Source organism: Arachis ipaensis, chromosome B7, assembly GCF_059453495.1.
Source record: "Arachis ipaensis isolate K30076 ecotype BB chromosome B7, ASM5945349v1, whole genome shotgun sequence".
Taxonomy (NCBI): Eukaryota; Viridiplantae; Streptophyta; class Magnoliopsida; order Fabales; family Fabaceae; genus Arachis; species Arachis ipaensis.
Genome location: NC_142442.1, coordinates 93,979,739 through 93,998,392, shown reverse-complemented (window position 1 = coordinate 93,998,392; position 18,654 = coordinate 93,979,739). Strand labels below are relative to the sequence as shown.

General features: G+C 39.2%; 1 non-coding gene across 1 annotated transcript; it reads left to right on the top strand.

The window, feature by feature from the left end:
* Window positions 1–9,148: 9,148 nt before the first annotated feature.
* LOC148553398 (small nucleolar RNA R71) lies at window positions 9,149–9,256 on the top strand. The gene has a single exon (XR_015893206.1). It is a non-coding gene; the product is annotated as a small nucleolar RNA R71 (small nucleolar RNA).
* Window positions 9,257–18,654: the final 9,398 nt, after the last annotated feature.

Genomic DNA, 18,654 nt, shown 5'->3' with positions numbered 1-18,654 from the left:
CTGTCAGTTTTAATTTCCAATTCTGCATATTTACTTTTATTTTGCATTTAAAAAAAAAAGAGGAATCGACGCGCAACCGTCTAAGACGCGCACGTGTCGTGTGTGACTGCGCAACAAAGAGAAAACGAACAGAGAGTTGGGATGGAGACGCGCGGGAGGGGTGCCTGGAGCATGAACCACCCCACGCATACACGTGCCTCACGCGTACGCGTCCCCTGTGGAAATTTCAACCCACGCGTAAGTGATGGAGTGGATCACAATGGTTCGGAAACAGTAAAACAATTTCTTCATTGGTAGTATAGTCAAAACCAACAAATAACCCTCAAAATCAAATTTTAATATTTCTAATTCAAATCAACCGAGAGTAATAAAACCTCGGGTCGTTCTCCCTAGGACGCAATTGGATGTGTTACACTTTCGGTTGTTAAGGGGGAAAAAAGGGTTTTGTGCAATCAAAGAACTAAAGATTAAAAGAACTTAGCAATGAAAGAACTAAGCAATGACCAAAAATTGGAATTAATGCAAGTAAAAGGAAACAATGTCAAAACTAGTGAAAATGCTATAAATGAAACAAAGAGTCTTGACTTTAGAATGAGGATCCAAGGAATCCTATCATCGCCATAACCACAACTATGGTAATTATGATTATCGATCTCGCCTAGTCAACCCCAACCATTGAGGGGTAAGTCAAGCAAACATAATTGTCCTTAATCCATAAGTCCTAGCCAACTTACCAAACTAGTTGATAAAAGGCTAGCGTCAATGGAAACAAGAGTCAACTAAATACCCAAGAATTACCACTAAATGTCGGACATTATGACTCTAGTATCCTAGGAACTCAAACCACAAGCCAAGGTGGGAAAATCTACTCAAATTCTAATGTTGGCATTTTCACAAACACCTTGTGTGCATAAAAGTAAAACATGAGAAAATTGCAAAGTAAAATGGAAACTATAACCAACTATCACCAAAACCAAACATAAACAAGCAATCAAACATAAAGAAAGCTTGAAACGTTAAATTCATCAATCAAAACTTCAAGAACTCAAAATTGCATTTATAAACAAAGTGCTTGAATCATAAGAAAATAAAGGCAAAGGTAATGTAATTAAAGAGAAGATCAAGAGTACTTACCATTAAAGATGATCAAAATCCAAGATTAAGCTTGCTGTAAAATGCTACATGGGAACTACATAAACCCTAGGAGAGCTCTCTACTTTACACTACTCCTACTCCTAATTACTATGCAAAAAAATGTAAAAAAGTGCCTTCAGATGGCTTCAATCCCCCTTGATATAGCACTTCCCTTTTAGCATTGGAGCTTCCAAAACTGGGCCAAAGGCCCCCAAAATCACGCAGCACGCATTTCTTTAATGAAATCACGTGCAGGGACCTGTGCGGATGCACAGGTGTGTGCGTCCGCACACTCGGCTGTTTTGGCTCCTGTGCGTACGCACGCTGGCTTGTGTGCACGCACACTTGGCTGATGCGGTCTTGTGCGTACTCACACTTGCTTGTGCGCACGTGCACCTTGCTGTGTGTGCTTTTCCTTGTTTTCTTCATGTGTTCTCCCTTCTACATGCTTTCTTCCACTTTTGCTTAGCCAATCTTGCCAAAATGACCTGAAATTACTCACAAAACATATCACGGCATCGAATGGCATAAAAGTGGAATTAAATTACTCGATTTAAGCACAAAAATGCATGTTTTCCCATTTAAGTCCAAATTAGGGATCAAACAGAAAAGTATGCTATTCTGGTGCTTAAGTGTGAGTTTATGTGCTAGAATCCATCTAAATTGAGTCAAAATATACCATCAAATATGGACTCATCAATTCCTCCACACTTAAACAATAGCATGTCCTCATGCTAAACTAACAAGGAAAATAATCAAGAGGGGAAATCAACTTATTAAATGCAACTACTTATATACATGCAAGTATATTATATACTATCTATATATATCTATCTATGTATCCTATTGGTTTGGTGAAAACAGACAATAAAATTCCAAGCAAGAGTAATAACATATAGGGCTAAGCAAAGAATTAACTCAATGCAAACAAAATCTATTGAATTGATCCAACTCATCAATAAAAAGCAACTTGCAAGAATGCATGATAAGAAGGTATGGAAACATAGAATGAGTAATTGAACCCTCACTAGGTGTGTATACACTCTAATCACTCGGTGTCTAGGGTTTCAATCACTCAAGCCTCCTCCTAATCATGCTTTCAAGGATTTGCTTTTCATCTAGCAATCAACAACCATGGATGCATGAATGTAATTATCATGAGGACTTCATAGGGTTGTAATCAAGTTAGGGCTGAGGTAGGATAAATATGGCTAAGTGGACTAATATGATTGAATCCTTGATTAGTTTAAGTATCCAACTTAACGTTTCTCAATCCAATGACAAGAATATGCAACCTAACCTTCCTATTCTCACTTTTTATTCACGTTCATGTATGCTATTTCATTTACATCACATATGCATTCCTTATTCATTTCTTTTCCCTTTGGGGTAACTTTTGTCCCCTTTTTATGATATTATATATATATATTTTTTTAAAAAGACAATGCATATGTGGTGCACGAAATTGTGATGTCCAGGCTCGAACAATCCCTGGTAATGGCTCCAAAGCTTGGTGCTTTGATCTTAATTCATAATTGTCACAACTTCGATACAACTAACCAGCAAGTGCACTGGGTCGTCCAAGTAATACCTTACGTGAGTAAGGGTCGAATCCCACGGAGATTGTTGGTATGAAGCAAGCTATGGTCACCTTGTAAATCTCAGTCAGGCAGATATAAAGTGATAATGGTGTTTTCGAATATTATATAGTAAAATAGGGATAGAGATACTTATGTAAATCATTGGTAGGAATTTCAGATAAGCGAATGGAGATGCTTTTCGTTCCTCTGAACCTCTGCTTTCCTGCTATCTTCATCCAATCAGTCTTACTCCTTTCCATGGCTGGCTTTATGCAAGGGCATCACCATTGTCAGTGGCTACATCCCCTCCTCTCAGTGAATAATATGCTCACGCACCCTGTCACGGCACGGCTATTCATCTGTCGGTTCCCGATCATGTTGGAATAGGATTCACCCTCCTTTTGCGTCTGTCACTAACGCCCAACACTCGCGAGTTTGAAGCTCGTCACAGTCATTCAATCATTGAATCCTACTCAGAATACCACAGACAAGGTTTAGACCTTCCGGATTCTCTTGAATGCCGCCATCATTCTAGCTTACGCCACGAAGATTCTGGTTAGGAGATCTCAGAGATACTCATTCTAGCTTAATTCATGTAGAACAGAAGTGTTTGTCAGGCACGCGTTCATAAGAGAGAAGGATGATGAGCATCACACATAATCATCACCTTCATCACGTTCTTGGGTGCGAATGGATATCTTAGAAGCGAAATAAGAAGAATTGAATAGAAAACAGTAGTACTTTGCATTAATCTTTGAGGAACAGCAGAGCTCCACACCTTAATCTATGGAGTGTAGAAACTCTACCGTATGAAAATACATAAGTGAAAGGTCCAGGCATGGCCGAGATGGCCAGCCCCTCTGATCTAAGAACCAGGCGTCCAAATATGGTCAAAAAGACGTCTAATACAATAGTAAGAGGTCCTATTTATAATAAACTAGTCACTAGGGTTTACATGAGTAAGTAATTGATGAATAAATCCACTTCCGGGGCCCACTTGGTGTGTGTTTGGGCTGAGCCTAAGTGTTGCACGTGCAGAGGCCATTTGTGGAGTTGAACGCCAGTTTCTGTGCCAGTTTGGGCGTTCAACTCTGGTTTTGGATCCTTTTCTGGCGCTGGACGCCAAATTTGGGCAGAAGGCTGGCGTTGAACGCCAGTTTACGTCGTCAATTCTTGGCCAAAGTATGGACTATTATATATTGCTGGAAAGCCCTGGATGTCTACTTTCCAACGCAATTGAAAGCGCGCCATTTCGAGTTCCGTAGCTCCAGAATATCCACTTTGAGTGCAGGGAGGTCAGAATCCAACAACATCAGCAGTCCTTCTTCAACCTCTGAATCTGATTTCTGCTCAAGTCCCTCAATTTCAGCCAGAAAATACCTGAAATCACAGAAAAATACACAAACTCATAGTAAAGTCTAGAAATGTGAATTTATCATAAAAACTAATGAAAACATCCCTAAAAGTAACTAGATCCTACTAAAAACATACTAAAAACAATGCCAAAAAGCGTATAAATTATCCGCTCATCACAACACCAAACTTAAATTGTTGCTTGTCCCCAAGCAACTGAAAATCAAATAGGATAAAAAGAAGAGAATATACTATAAATTCCAAACTATCAATGAAACATAGCTCCAATCATATGAGCGGGACTTATAGCTTTTTGCCTCTTGAATAGTTTTGGCATCTCACTTTATCCATTGAGGTTCAGAATGATTGGCATCTATAGGAACTTCAGATTTCGAATAGTGTTATTGACTCTCCTAGTTCAGTATGATGATTCTTGAACACAGCTTCTTTATGAGTCTTGGCCGTGGCCCTAAGCACTTTGTTTTCCAGTAATACCACCGGATACATAAATGCCACAGACACATAATTGGGTGAACCTTTTCAGATTGTGACTCAGCTTTGCTAAAGTCCCCAATTAGAGGTGTCCAGGGTTCTTAAGCACACTCTTTGTTTTTGCTTTGGACCTTGACTTTAACCGCTCAGTCTCAAGTTTTCACTTGACACCTACACGCCACAAGCACATGGTTAGGGACAGCTTGGTTTAGCCACTTAGACCAGGATTTTATTCCTTTAGGCCCTCCTATCCACTGATGCTCAAAGCCTTGGGATCCTTTTTATTTGCCCTTGCCTTTTGGTTTTAAGGGTTATTGGCTTTTTCTGCTTGCTTTTTCTTTTTCTTTCTATTTTTTTTTTCGCCTATTTTTTTCCTCTTTCTCTTTTTTTTTTTTTTCTGCAAGCTTTGTTTTTTTTTGCTGCTTTTTCTTGCTTCAAGAATCATTTTTATGATTTTTCAGATTATCAAATAACATGTCTCCTAGTCATCATTCTTTCAAGAGCCAACATATTTAACATTCTTAAACAACAACTTCAAAAGACATATGCACTGTTCAAGCATACATTCAGAAAACAAGAAGCATTGTCACCACATCAATATAATTAAGCTAAGTTCAAGGATAAATTCGAAACTCATGTACTTTTTGTTCTTTTGAATTAAAACATTTTTCATTTAAGAGAGGTGATGGATTCATAGGACATTCATATCTTTAAGACAAAGTTACTAACTACTAATGATCATGTAGTGAAGACACAAACATAGATAGGCACATAACATAGAAAACGAAAAATAGAAGAAAGAAGAACAAGGAATGAATCCACCTTAGTGATGGTGGCGCTTCCTTCTTGAGGAACCAATGATGTCCTTGAGCTCTTCTTTGTCTCTTCCTTGTCTTTGTTGCTCCTCCCTCATTGCTTTTTGATCTTCTCTTATTTCTTGAAGCATGATGGAGTGTTCTTGATGTTCCACCCTTAGTTGTCCCATATTGGAACTCAATTCTCCTAGGGAGGTGTTGATTTGCTCCCAATAATTTTGTGGAGGAAAGTGCATTTGAGGCATCTCCGGGATCTCAAGGAAATGAGCTTCTTGCGCCTCTTGAGCTCCATGATTAGGCTCTCTTGCTTGCTCCATCTTTTTCTTAGTGATGGGCTTGTCCTCTTTAATGAGGATATCTCCCTCTATGTCAATCCCAGCTGAATTGCATAGGTGGCAAATGAGGTGAGGAAAGGCTAACCTTGCCATGGTGGAGGACTTGTCAGCCACCTTGTAGAGTTCTTGAGGTATAATCTCATGAACTTCCACCTCTTCTCCAATCATGATGCTATGGATCATGATGGCCCGGTCTATAGTAACTTCAGACCGGTTGCTAGTGAGAATGATTGAGCATTGAATAAACTCCAACCATCCTCTAGCTACAGGCTTGAGGTCTAATCTTCTTAGTTGAACCGGCTTGCCTTTGGAGTCAATCTTCCATTGAGCTCCTTCTACACATATGTCCATAAGGACTTGGTCCAACCTTTGATCAAAGTTGACTCTCCTTGTGTAGGGGCGTGCGTTCTCTTCCATGTATGGCAAGTTGAACGCCAACCTCACATTCTCCGAACTAAAATCTAAGTATTTCCCCCGAACCATTGTAACATAGTTCTTTGGATCCGGGTTCTTACTTTGATCATGGTTCTTGGTGATCCATGCATTGGCATAGAACTCTTGAACCATTAGGATGCCGACTTGTTGGATGGGATTTGTTAGAACTTCCCAACCTCTTCTTTGAATTTCATGTCGGATCTCCGGATACTCATTTCTTTTGAGTTTAAAAGGGACCTCAGGGATCACCTTCTTCTTGGCCACAACATCATAGAAGTGGTTTTGATGGGCTTTAGAGATGAATCTTTCCATCTCTCATGACTCGGATGTGGAAGCTTTTGTCTTCCCTTTCCCTCTTCTAGAGGATTCTCCGGTCTTGGGTGCCATCAATGGTAATGGAAAAACAAAAAAGCTATGCTTTTACCACACCAAACTTAGAATATTGCTCGCCCTCGAGCAATAAACAAAAGAATAGAAGAAGAAGAAGAAATATGGAGAGGGAGAGGGAGATGTGGTTTCGGCCAAGGAGAGTGTAGAGGGGTGTGTTGTGTGAATTTGATGAAGAATGGAGGTCTTTATATAGGGAAGGGAGGGGGGGTTAAGGTTCGGCCATATGGGTGGGTTTGGGTGGGAAATTGGTTTTGAATTTTGATGGTAGGTGGAGTTTATGAGGTAGGTTTATGGGGAAGAGTGGGTGGATGTGAGTGGTGAAGAGGTGATGGGGTAGAGAGTTTGAGGTGATTGGTGAAGGGTTTTTGGGGAAGAGTGTTTATGGGGTTGTGTGAAAGAGAGTGGTGAGAAGAAGTGGGTGGAGGTAGTTGGGGATCCTGTGGGGTCCACAGATCCTGAGTGGATCCTGTGGGGTCCACAGATCCTGAGGTGTTCAAGGATTTACATCCCTGCACCCATTAGGCATGTAAAAATGCCTTTGTACCCAACTCTGGGCGTTCAGCGCCAGGTTGGTGGCCATTTTGGGCGTTCAACGCCCATCTGTGTGCCATTTCTGGCGTTGAACGCCAGAACCATGCCTGTTCTGGTGTTCAGCACCCAGAAGCTGCCCATTTTGGGCGTTCAGCGCCAGAACCATGCTCTGTTCTGGCGCTGAACGCCAGACAGATGCTCCTCCAGGGTGTGATTTTTCTTCTGCTGTTTTTGATTCTATTTTCAATTTTTATATTTATTTTTTGACTCCACATGATCATGAACCTAAGAAAACATGAAAAACAATAATAATAGAGTTAGATAAATAAACATTGGGTTGCCTCCCAACAAGCGCTTCTTTAATGTCAATAGCTTGACAGTGGGCTCTCATGGAGCCTCACAGATGTGCAGAGCTTTGTTGAGACTTTCCAACACCAAACTTAGAGTTTGGATATGGGAGTTAAACATCAAACTTAGAGTTTGGTTGTGGCCTCCCAACACCAAACTTAGAGTTTGACTGTGGGGGCTCTGGTTGACTCTGCTTGGAGAGAAGCTTTTTCTGCTTCCTCTCCATGGTTGCAGAGGGAGATCCTTGAGTTTTGAATACAAGGGAGTTCTCATTCCATTGAAGGACTATTACACCTCTGTCAACATCAATCACAGCTCTTGCTGTGGCCAGGAAAGGTTTTCCTAGGATGATGGATTCATCCTCTTCCTTTCCAGTATCCAGGACTATGAAATCAGTAGGTATGTAAAGGCCCTCAACCTTTACTAATACATCTTCTACTTGTCCATAAGCCTGTCTTCTTGAGCTGTCTGCCATCTCTAGTGAGATTTTAGCAGCTTGCACCCCATAGATTCCCAGTTTCTCTTTTACAGAGAGGGGCATGAGGTTTATTCCTGAACCAAGGTCACACAGAGCCTTAAAGATCATGGTGCCTATGGTACAGGGTATTATGAACTTTCCAGGATCCTATCTCTCCTGAGGCAATGTCAGTTGATCCAAATCACTTAGTTCATTGATGAACAAGGGAGGTTCAACTTCCCAAGCATCAATGCCAAACAATTTGGCATTCAGCTTCATGATTGCACCAAGAAACTTGGCAGTTTGCTCTTCAGTGACATCCTCATTCTCTTCAGAAGAGGAATACTCATCAGAGCTCATGAAGGGCATTAGGAGGTTCAATGGGATCTCTATAGTCTCTAGATGAGCCTCAGAGTCCTTTGATTCCCTAGAGGGAAGCTTCTTATTGACCATTGGACGTCCCAGGAGGTCTTCCTCCTTGGGATTCACGTCCTCTCCTCTCCTCACAGGTTCGGCCATGGCACTTATGTCAATGGCCTTGCACTCTCCTTTTGGGTTCTCTTCTGTATTGCTTGGGAGAGTACTAGGAGGGATTTCAGTGATCCTTTTACTCAGCTGGCCCACTTGTGCTTCCAGATTTCTAATGGAAGACCTTGTTTCATTCATGAAACTTACAGTGGCCTTAGATAGATCAGAGACTAGATTTGCTAAATTAGAAGCATTTTGTTCAGAGTTCTCTGTCTGTTGCTGAGTTGATGATGGAAAAGGTTTGCTATTGCTAAACCTGTTTCTTCCACCATTATTAAAGCCTTGTTGAGGCTTTTGATCCTTCCATGAGAAATTTGGATGATTTCTCCATGTTGAGTTATAGGTGTTTCCATAAGGTTCACCTAAGTAATTTACCTCTGCTATTGCAGGGTTCTCAGGATCATAGGCTTCTTCTTCAGAAGATGCCTCTTGAGTACTGTTGGATGCAGCTTGCATTCCATGCAGACTCTGAGAGATCATATTGACTTGCTGAGTCAATATTTTGTTCTGAGCCAATATGGCATTCAGAGTATCAACTTCAAGAACTCCCTTCTTCATAGGCGTCCCATTACTCACAGGATTCCTTTCAGAAGTGTACATGAACTGGTTATTAGCAACCATGTCAATGAGTTCTTGAGCTTCTGCAGGTGTTTTCTTTAGGTGAATGGATCCACCTGCAGAGGTATCCAATGACATCTTTGATAGCTCAGATAAACCATCATAGAATATATCCAGGATGGTCCATTCTGAAAGCATGTCAGAAGGACACTTTTTGGTCAACTGTTTGTATCTTTCCCAAGCTTCATAGAGGGATTCACCTTCTTTCTGTCTGAAGGTTTGAACATCAGCTCTAAGCTTGCTCAGCTTTTGAGGAGGAAAGTACTTGGCTAAGAAAGCCGTGACCAGCTTATCCCAAGAGTTCAGGCTGTCTTTGGGTTGAGAATCCAACCATAATCTAGCTCTGTCTCTTACAGCAAAAGGGAAAAGCATGAGCCTGTAGACTTCAGGATCTACTCCATTAGTCTTAACAGTATCACATATCTGCAAGAATTCAGTTAAGAACTGAAAAGGATCTTCAGATGGAAGTCCATGAAACTTGCAGTTCTGCTGCATCAGAGAAACTAATTGAGGTTTCAGCTCAAAGTTGTTTGCTCCAATGGCAGGAATGGAGATGCTTCTTCCATGTAAATTGGAATTAGGTGCAGTAAAGTCACCAAGCATCTTCCTTACATTATTATTATTTTCGGCTGCCATCTCCTCTTCCTGTTCGAAAATTTCTGAAAGGTTATCTCTGGATTGTTGTATTTTAGCTTCTCTTAATTTTCTCTTCAGAGTCCTTTCAGGTTCTGGATCTGCTTCCACAAGAATGTTCTTATCCTTGCTCCTGCTCATATGACAAAGAAGAAGGCACAGAAAAATAATAATAATAATAATAGAGATCCTTTATACCACAGTATAGGGATCCCTTTGTGAGTGGAAGAAAAGAGGGGGAGACAAAGAATGTGATGTAAAGGAAGAAACACAACTGTACGAATAGAAGAGATGTGAGATGAGATGTTAGGATATGAATGAATAAATAGAATGAGATGGGGGAGGGATAATTTTTGAAAATTATTTTGAAAAAGAGTTAGTGATTTTCGAAAATGGTTTTTGAAAAATGTTAGTAATTTTCGAAAATTTTTGAAATCAAAAATAAAAAATAAAATTAATTAGTTAATTAAAAAGAAATTTTTGAAAAAGGGGGAAGATATTTTCGAAAATTAGAGAGAGAGAGTTAGTTAGGTAGTTTTGAAAAAGTTAAGAAACAAACAAAAAGTTAGTTAGTTAGTTGAAACAAATTTTGAAAAGATAAGAAGTTAGGAAGTTAGGAAAGATATTTGAAAAGATATTTTTGAAAAAGATAAGATAAGAAGATATTTTTGAAAAGATATGATTGAAATTAGTTTTTGAAAAAAAAGATTTGATTTTTAAAATCACAATTAATGACTTGATTCACAAGAAATCACAAGATATGATTCTAGAACTCAAAGTTTGAATCTTTCTTAACAAGCAAGTAACAAACTTCAAATTTTTGAATCAAAACATTAATTGATTATGTTATTTTCGAAAATTTGATATAAAAATAAGAAAAAGATTTTTGAAAAATGTTTTTGGAATTTTCGAAAATAACTAAGAATTTTGAAAAAGATTTGATTTTTGAAAAAGATTTTGAAAAAGATAAGATTTTCAAATTGAAAATTTGATTTGACTCATGAGAAACAATTTGATTTTAAAAATTTTTTAAAAAGTCAATCCAAATTTTCGAATTTGATGAGAGAAAAAGGGAAAGAAATTTTTTTTGATTTTTGAATTTTTTTTGAAAAACATGAAAATTATGCAATGCATGAAATTTTTAGATCAAAACAATGAATGCATGCAAGAATGCTATGAATGTCAAGATGAACACCAAGAACACTATGAATGTCAAGATGAACATCATAGACACAATTTTGAAAAATTTTTAATGCAAAGAAATCATGCAAGACACCAAACTTAGAATTCTTTAATGCTTACGCACTAAGAATTCAAGAATGCATATGATAAACATGAAAAGACACAAAACAAAAAAATCATCAAGATCAAACAAGAAGACTTACCAAGAACAACTTGAAGATCATGAAGAACACTATGGATGCATGATATTTTCGAAAAAAATGCAAGATGCTTATGCAAGTGACACCAAACTTATGATATGACTCAAGACTCAAATAAGAAACACAAAATATTTTTGATTTTTATGATTTTCTAATTTTTTTGGATTTTTATTTTATATTTTTCGCATATTAAAAGGAAAAATAAGGATTCCAAAAATTTTTAATATGAATTCCAGGAATCTTGTCATGTTAGTCTAAAGCTTCAGTCCAGGAATTAGACATGGCTCACTAGCCAGCCAAGCTTTCAAAGAAAGCTCCGGTCCAAAACACTAGACATGGCCAATGGCCAGCCAAGCTTCAGCAGGTGATCATGGATCAGCAGCAGGTGGATGAGCAACAACTAAGTTGCTCTTGATAACAAATTGCAAGCCTCAGTCCAAATGAATTTAGACATGGCTTTACAGCCAGCCAGGCTTCACATGCTTCATGAAACACCAGAATTCATTCTTAAAAATTTTGAATAAATTTTTGAAAACATTTTTTTTTTCGAAAACAGATGAGAATATTTTGAAATATTTTTGAAAAATTTTTTGAAAAGAAAACAAAAAGAAAATTACCTAATCTGAGTAACAAGATGAACCGTCAGTTGTCCAAACACGAACAATCCCCGGCAACGACGCCAAAAACATGGTGTTGTTGCCGGGATTGGGATCTCAGACGATTCTTGGCGCCAAACAGGAACAATTAAGTCGCCGACAACGGCGCCAAAAACTTGGTGCACGAAATTGTGATGTCCAGGCTCGAACAATCCCTGGTAATGGCTCCAAAGCTTGGTGCTTTGATCTTAATTCATAATTGTCACAACTTCGATACAACTAACCAGCAAGTGCACTGGGTCGTCCAAGTAATACCTTACGTGAGTAAGGGTCGAATCCCACGGAGATTGTTGGTATGAAGCAAGCTATGGTCACCTTGTAAATCTCAGTCAGGCAGATATAAAGTGATAATGGTGTTTTTGAATATTATATAGTAAAATAGGGATAGAGATACTTATGTAAATCATTGGTAGGAATTTCAGATAAGCGAATGGAGATGCTTTTCATTCCTCTGAACCTCTGCTTTCCTGCTATCTTCATCCAATCAGTCTTACTCCTTTCCATGGCTGGCTTTATGCAAGGGCATCACCGTTGTCAGTGGCTACATCCCCTCCTCTCAGTGAATAATATGCTCACGCACCCTGTCACGGCACGGCTATTCATCTGTCGGTTCCCAATCATGCTGGAATAGGATTCACCCTCCTTTTGCGTCTGTCACTAACGCCCAGCACTCGCGAGTTTGAAGCTCGTCACAGTCATTCAATTATTGAATCCTACTCAGAATACCACAGACAAGGTTTAGACCTTCCGGATTCTCTTGAATGCCGCCATCATTCTAGCTTACGCCACGAAGATTCTGGTTAGGAGATCTCAGAGATACTCATTCTAGCTTAATTCATGTAGAACAGAAGTGTTTGTCAGGCACGCGTTCATAAGGGAGAAGGATGATGAGCGTCACACATAATCATCACCTTCATCACATTCTTGGGTGCGAATGGATATCTTAGAAGCGAAATAAGAAGAATTGAATAGAAAACAGTAGTACTTTGCATTAATCTTTGAGGAACAGCAGAGCTCCACACCTTAATCTATGGAGTGTAGAAACTCTACCGTATGAAAATACATAAGTGAAAGGTCCAGGCATGGCCGAGATGGCCAGCCCCTCTGATCTAAGAACCAGGCGTCCAAAGATGGTCAAAAAGACGTCTAATACAATAGTAAGAGGTCCTATTTATAATAAACTAGTCACTAGGGTTTACATGAGTAAGTAATTGATGAATAAATCCACTTCCGGGGCCCACTTGGTGTGTGTTTGGGCTGAGCCTAAGTGTTGCACGTGCAGAGGCCATTTGTGGAGTTGAACGCCAGTTTCTGTGCCAGTTTGGGCGTTCAACTCTGGTTTTGGATCCTTTTCTGGCGCTGAACGCCAGATTTGGGCAGAAGGCTGGCGTTGAATGCCAGTTTACGTCGTCAATTCTTGGCCAAAGTATGGACTATTATATATTGCTGGAAAGCCCTGGATGTCTACTTTCCAACGCAATTGAAAGCGCGCCATTTCGAGTTCTGTAGCTCTAGAAATTCCACTTTGAGTGCAGGGAGGTCAGAATCCAACAGCATCAGCAGTCCTTCTTCAACCTCTGAATCTGATTTCTGCTCAAGTCCCTCAATTTCAGCCAGAAAATATCTGAAATCATAGAAAAACACACAAACTCATAGTAAAGTCCAGAAATGTGAATTTATCATAAAAACTAATGAAAACATCCCTAAAAGTAACTAGATCCTACTAAAAACATACTAAAAACAATGCCAAAAAGCGTATAAATTATCCGCTCATCAATATGGTTCAATAGCTCATACATGAATGCACCCATTTTCCAAATTTTCAATGAATACCCAAATTAAACATTTTCTTTTACTACCAAAGTTTCCCAAAAGATTCCCCCACACTTAAATATAACACACTCCTTCAACCTAAGCTAATCAAGGATACAATCCAAGGTAATTCATGGTTTTCCACTTAAGGTTGTGATGTGCTAATATCAAGAACAATGGGATAAATAAAGCTCAAAGGGGTTCAACAATAGTAGATGCAAAGGGTAGGATATTTGGGTAAAGTGAGCTATTATCAAGGATGGCCTCAATCATACTCAATGCAATTCAAAACATCAAACATTGGACATAAAGAATCAAGCAAAACCAAGATTACAATAATAGGAGAGATATATCACACATGAATAAAATTAGTGGTTAAAAGATGTAACCACTCATTCAATCTCAAAAACTCACAAGGTATTTGTTCTTTACTCTTCTATGTTCCATAAGGAAATCATTCAAGCAAGTTTGAAAACAATTTTCTCAATCAATTCAATAGAATGCCTTTAAAACAAAATTCTTGGAAAATTTGTTGTTTTTCAGCAAAACTTATTTCTTATATGTCTATATGATGTGATGGATGCAAACTTTTCAAAATTTCCTAGTTCTTTTCCTAATTTTTAACAAGCAAAAAGTAACATGAACAATTAGGATCAAGACAAACTAGGCATATGCTATTTACATCATCCAATCACAGCTATCTATCTATAAGCTATATACCATGCAAAAATGCATAATGCAATAACTAGAAATAAACAATGATATGTATACAAAAAGAAAATGCAATCTAACAATTAAAAACACTCCAAACATCTGCAAGAATGTAATAAAAGAACACAAAAAATGAAAGTGCAAAGTGTTCGGAAAAGGAATCTACACCCCAAAAATGACGAATCCTCCCCACACTTAAGTGTTACACAGTCTTCTGTGCACGAACACGATCCAGGGAGAACGCCTCTCAAGAGCTCCACCTTCGGTTGGTGGATGCGGGGGCTCGGGTTATGTGGAAATCGCCTAGTCCAATGGATGCTCAGTATCTCCATTGTCGGTTTGCTTCTCCTCTACCGGATCTTGCCTTCACGGCTCATCCTCAAAAAGAATGAATAAAGTATAATTAAGAATCAAAAGGCAAGTGGCACAAAAGGGTAAAGGAGTAAGCAATTAAGCATCTAATTGAGGAAACTTGCATAGTTGTGTGGTATGATGAAAAGATGAGCCATGTGTGTATTCCAATTGTGCACATGGTTAGAATACATAGAACGGCCAGTTAAGATGGCATCCACACACTTAAAGGTAATAATGAGTTCCTCAATTAAATGGCCTAAGATGCAACTAAAAGATGAGAATTAGTTAAACACAAGCAAGCTTAGGCAATTGCAACAAGAGTGAATTGAATTTAGAAAATATTGGATATTGAAGGTGTGCAAGTGAAAGTACAAGAGCGATAAAACAGCACAACAAACAATAACCAATGCAATGATGAAGAGAAACTACTTATTCATTCTAAGGAATAAGGCAATAATCACATGGGAAGGTGTTTGCTACAAAAAGTAACCGGTCTTGATAAAAATCAAGTCAAGTCAACTCAAACAAATGCAAAGCATAACAAGGAGCAAATACCTCGTGATGTGATTATATTGACTTAAAAATCATGATGAACAAGCAATTCAATTAAATTCACTAAATTCAATATGTAATTGTTAAAAATTTTACCAAACAAGAAATTAAATATCAATGTCCATATTCATTTGATGTTAGCAACTCAAAACCACAAGTGCATTATTGAAATTTCACTCCAAGATATCTTCATAATCATGATTAGAATGCCAATCAAGGATATAGTCCAACACACATGGTCGCGACAACACATGCATTAAACAAAAAGTTCATGTAGGCATTATGTCAAACACATCGAGTCCAGTGCACAAATTCAACAATTCAAGCAAAAATTCAAACATCAACAACCCATAAATGAAAAAAATTGAACACTTGTAATACAACAAACAAATAGATAATTAAAAAGTCTTAAACTAAATAACCAAAATTAAATAATGGAAACAAAAATTAAGCGTGCAGCTAAGCATAAAAAGGAAGATGAAAACAAGAAAATTAAAAAGGTGAAGGATGGAAAAGAAAGGGATAGACAACAGTGGCACTTGTGTTAGCCACGGCGAGGCTCACGACTATGGAGTTTCGCCGGAGTAGAGAAGAAAGAAAGAAGAAAAAGAAGAAAGAAAGAAGAAATAAAAGAAAGAAAGAAAAGAAGAGGAAAGAAAGAAATAGAGAAGAGAGAAAAGACCTGTGCGGACGCATAAGGTTGTGTGCGAACGCACGAAAGAAAGAGAGGAGGGTATGCGCGTGCACAGAGGTGTGCGGGCGCTGCGAGCAGAAGATGTATCACAACCTATGCGGACGCACAGGAGGGTGTGCATTTGCACAGAAGAAGGAAAGGGGTTGGATGCACACGCACAGCCTATGCGTGCGCTGTGACCAGAGGGATCGCTGCAAGCTATGCGGGCACAAAGAGCTATGCGCTGGCACACGAGGTTTTTTTTTTTTTTGAGTACAGGGTGAAGTGTGCATTTGCACGCTTGGGGTGCGGACGCACAGGGGGAAGGAAAGGGTGTACACACGCACAGGACGTGCGCGTGCTGCGAACAGAAGGAGTGTTGAGGGTCATGCATGCACACAATGCTGTGCGGATGCATAGTGATGGGAAAACAAGGGAGCTGTACGCACGAACAGGACTGTGTGGACGCACAGGTCTCTGTTCCTGCAACAAAAATTTTGGTTCTAAGGCACCAAACTTGACATCCAAAACAGATTTTCAAGTCTCAAATAATCATAAAACTCCCAAAAACATATTATTCTACTAAAATTACCTAACAAACATCAAAGTAAATCTAACCGAACAAGCAATATAGCCAATTATTCATGAAACAAAAGGTAAAAGAGATGAAGCTTGTGTCATGGTGGCTTGTGCTTCCACTCGTCCTTGAGTTGCCACCGATGTTTGTTCTTCACAAATCCTCCGGGATCCCACACAAGGTACATCAAGCTCTATAGAAACCTCAAGCAAATATTGGGATCCAAAATTGTTGGTTGTAGAATTGTATGCCCGGATCCCACACCTTGGTTTTTCTATCATCCTCTTGTTGCCTTTCACTTGTGTCTTTGGATAAACAACCTCTTGAAGCACCTTTAAAGCACCCATTTGAATGTTGGACTCCTCCTAGTTGGACCTTGCATAATTCATGCTTTGAATTTCTTTGGAACCCAACACCCAATTTTTCATCATGTAACACTCCAAGAAGCACCTTTAGTTGATAATCCATTTCCAAGAGAGAAAATTGATGCGGGCCTGTGAAGCTCATGGAGGAAATTGTTACCCACTCAATTTGTCCTTGGGGTGGAGTTAACCTATTTAGCTCTTACACAATTGCTTCCACTTCTTGGGTCATCACCTCTTCCTCACCTACCTTTTCAAGCTCTTCCATATCCCTCTGAAACTCAAGAGTAGAAGGCTCCTCAAGATCATTGAGGGGGTTGACCAAGGTAGAAAAAAAATCATTGATGATGCAATCCGCTTCTTGATCAAACTCCCTCAATTCTCCATTTAACTCTTCTAGTTCACTAGCTCTACCTTCCTCCTCATGTTGCAACTCTTGTTCCAGCTTTTCTTCTTTCTCTTGAGGCTCCACGTTCTCCTCTTCACTACACTCCTTCGTTGCTCCTCCACATTCCTCAAGGGGAATGTCTTGATTGCTTGAGCGTAGTGAGGCTAAGCGGTTCACTGCTTCGGCTATGGTAGCTATGAACTCCCCTTGCTTCCTTTGGAACCCTTCTTGCACTTGGAAGAATGCTTGAAGGTATTGTTCTTCTTGGGGCAAGGGTTGGAAAACTTTGCATTGAGGTAGAAGAGAAGGTTCAAAAGTTGGGAAGAAGGTTGTATAGTTGGACGGTGCATCATGTGGATGAGGGTATTGAGGTGGTGTATAAGGGTGTGGTTCATATGGTTGGTAATAAGGTGTGTAGACGTTTTGATTCCATGGAGGTGTATAGGGTGGTGCTTAAAGGTTTAGTGGTTGAGGGTTGTGTATGAGGTATCCTTCATATCCTTGGTTTGATATTCATATAGGGGAGAGTGTGGCTCGTTGTGGCATGAGGGAGGTGTTTGCCATGAGTGTTGCTCATACACAATTGGTTCCTCCCTTAATTGATTCTCCCTCTCCATGAAGCCATCCCAACATGAATTCATCGTACCCTAGAAAATAGTCACAACCAAGCTCCAAGCAACAAGGGTGATAGCTCATAGAGAAAGTAGAAAATAAAAGCCAAAGGCATCAACAAACAAGAAAAATAGACACCCAAATATTAACAAAAACAACCAAATAACCAAAAAGTAAGCTATTTACACTATGGACATATTTACAACAACCAAAAGACAGCACTCAATTGCATCCCCGGCAACGGCGCCAAAAACTTGATGGAGAGGATCACGATAGTTCGGAAATAGCAAAATAATTTCTCCGTTGGTAGTATAGTCCAAGCCAACAAATAATCCTCAAAATCAAAGTTTAATATTTCTAATTCAAATTAACCAAGAGTAATGAAACCTCGGATCGTTCTCCCTAGGACGCAATTGGAAGTGTTACGCTTTCGGTTGTTAACGGGGCAAAAAAGGGGTTTTGTGCAATCAAAGAACTAAAGATTAAAAGAACTAAGCAATGACCAAAAATTGGAATTAATGCAAGTAAAAGGAAACAAGGTCAAAACTAGTGAAAATGCTATAAATGAAACAAAGAGCCTTGACTTGGGAATGAGGATCCAATGAATCCTATCATCGCCATAACCACAACTATGGTAATTATGATGAGTCGATCTCGCCTAGTCAACCCCAACCATCGAGGGGTAAGTCAAGCAAGCATAATTGACCTTAATCCATAAGTCCTAGCCAACTTACCAAACTAGTTGATAAAAGGCTAGCGTCAACGCAAACAAGAGTCAACTAACTACCCAAGAATTACCACTAAATGTCAGACATTATGACTCTAGTATCCTAGTAACTCAAACCACAAGCCAAGGTGGGAAAATCTACTCAAATTCTAATGTTGGCGTTTTCACAAACACCTTGTGTGCATAAAAGTAAAACATG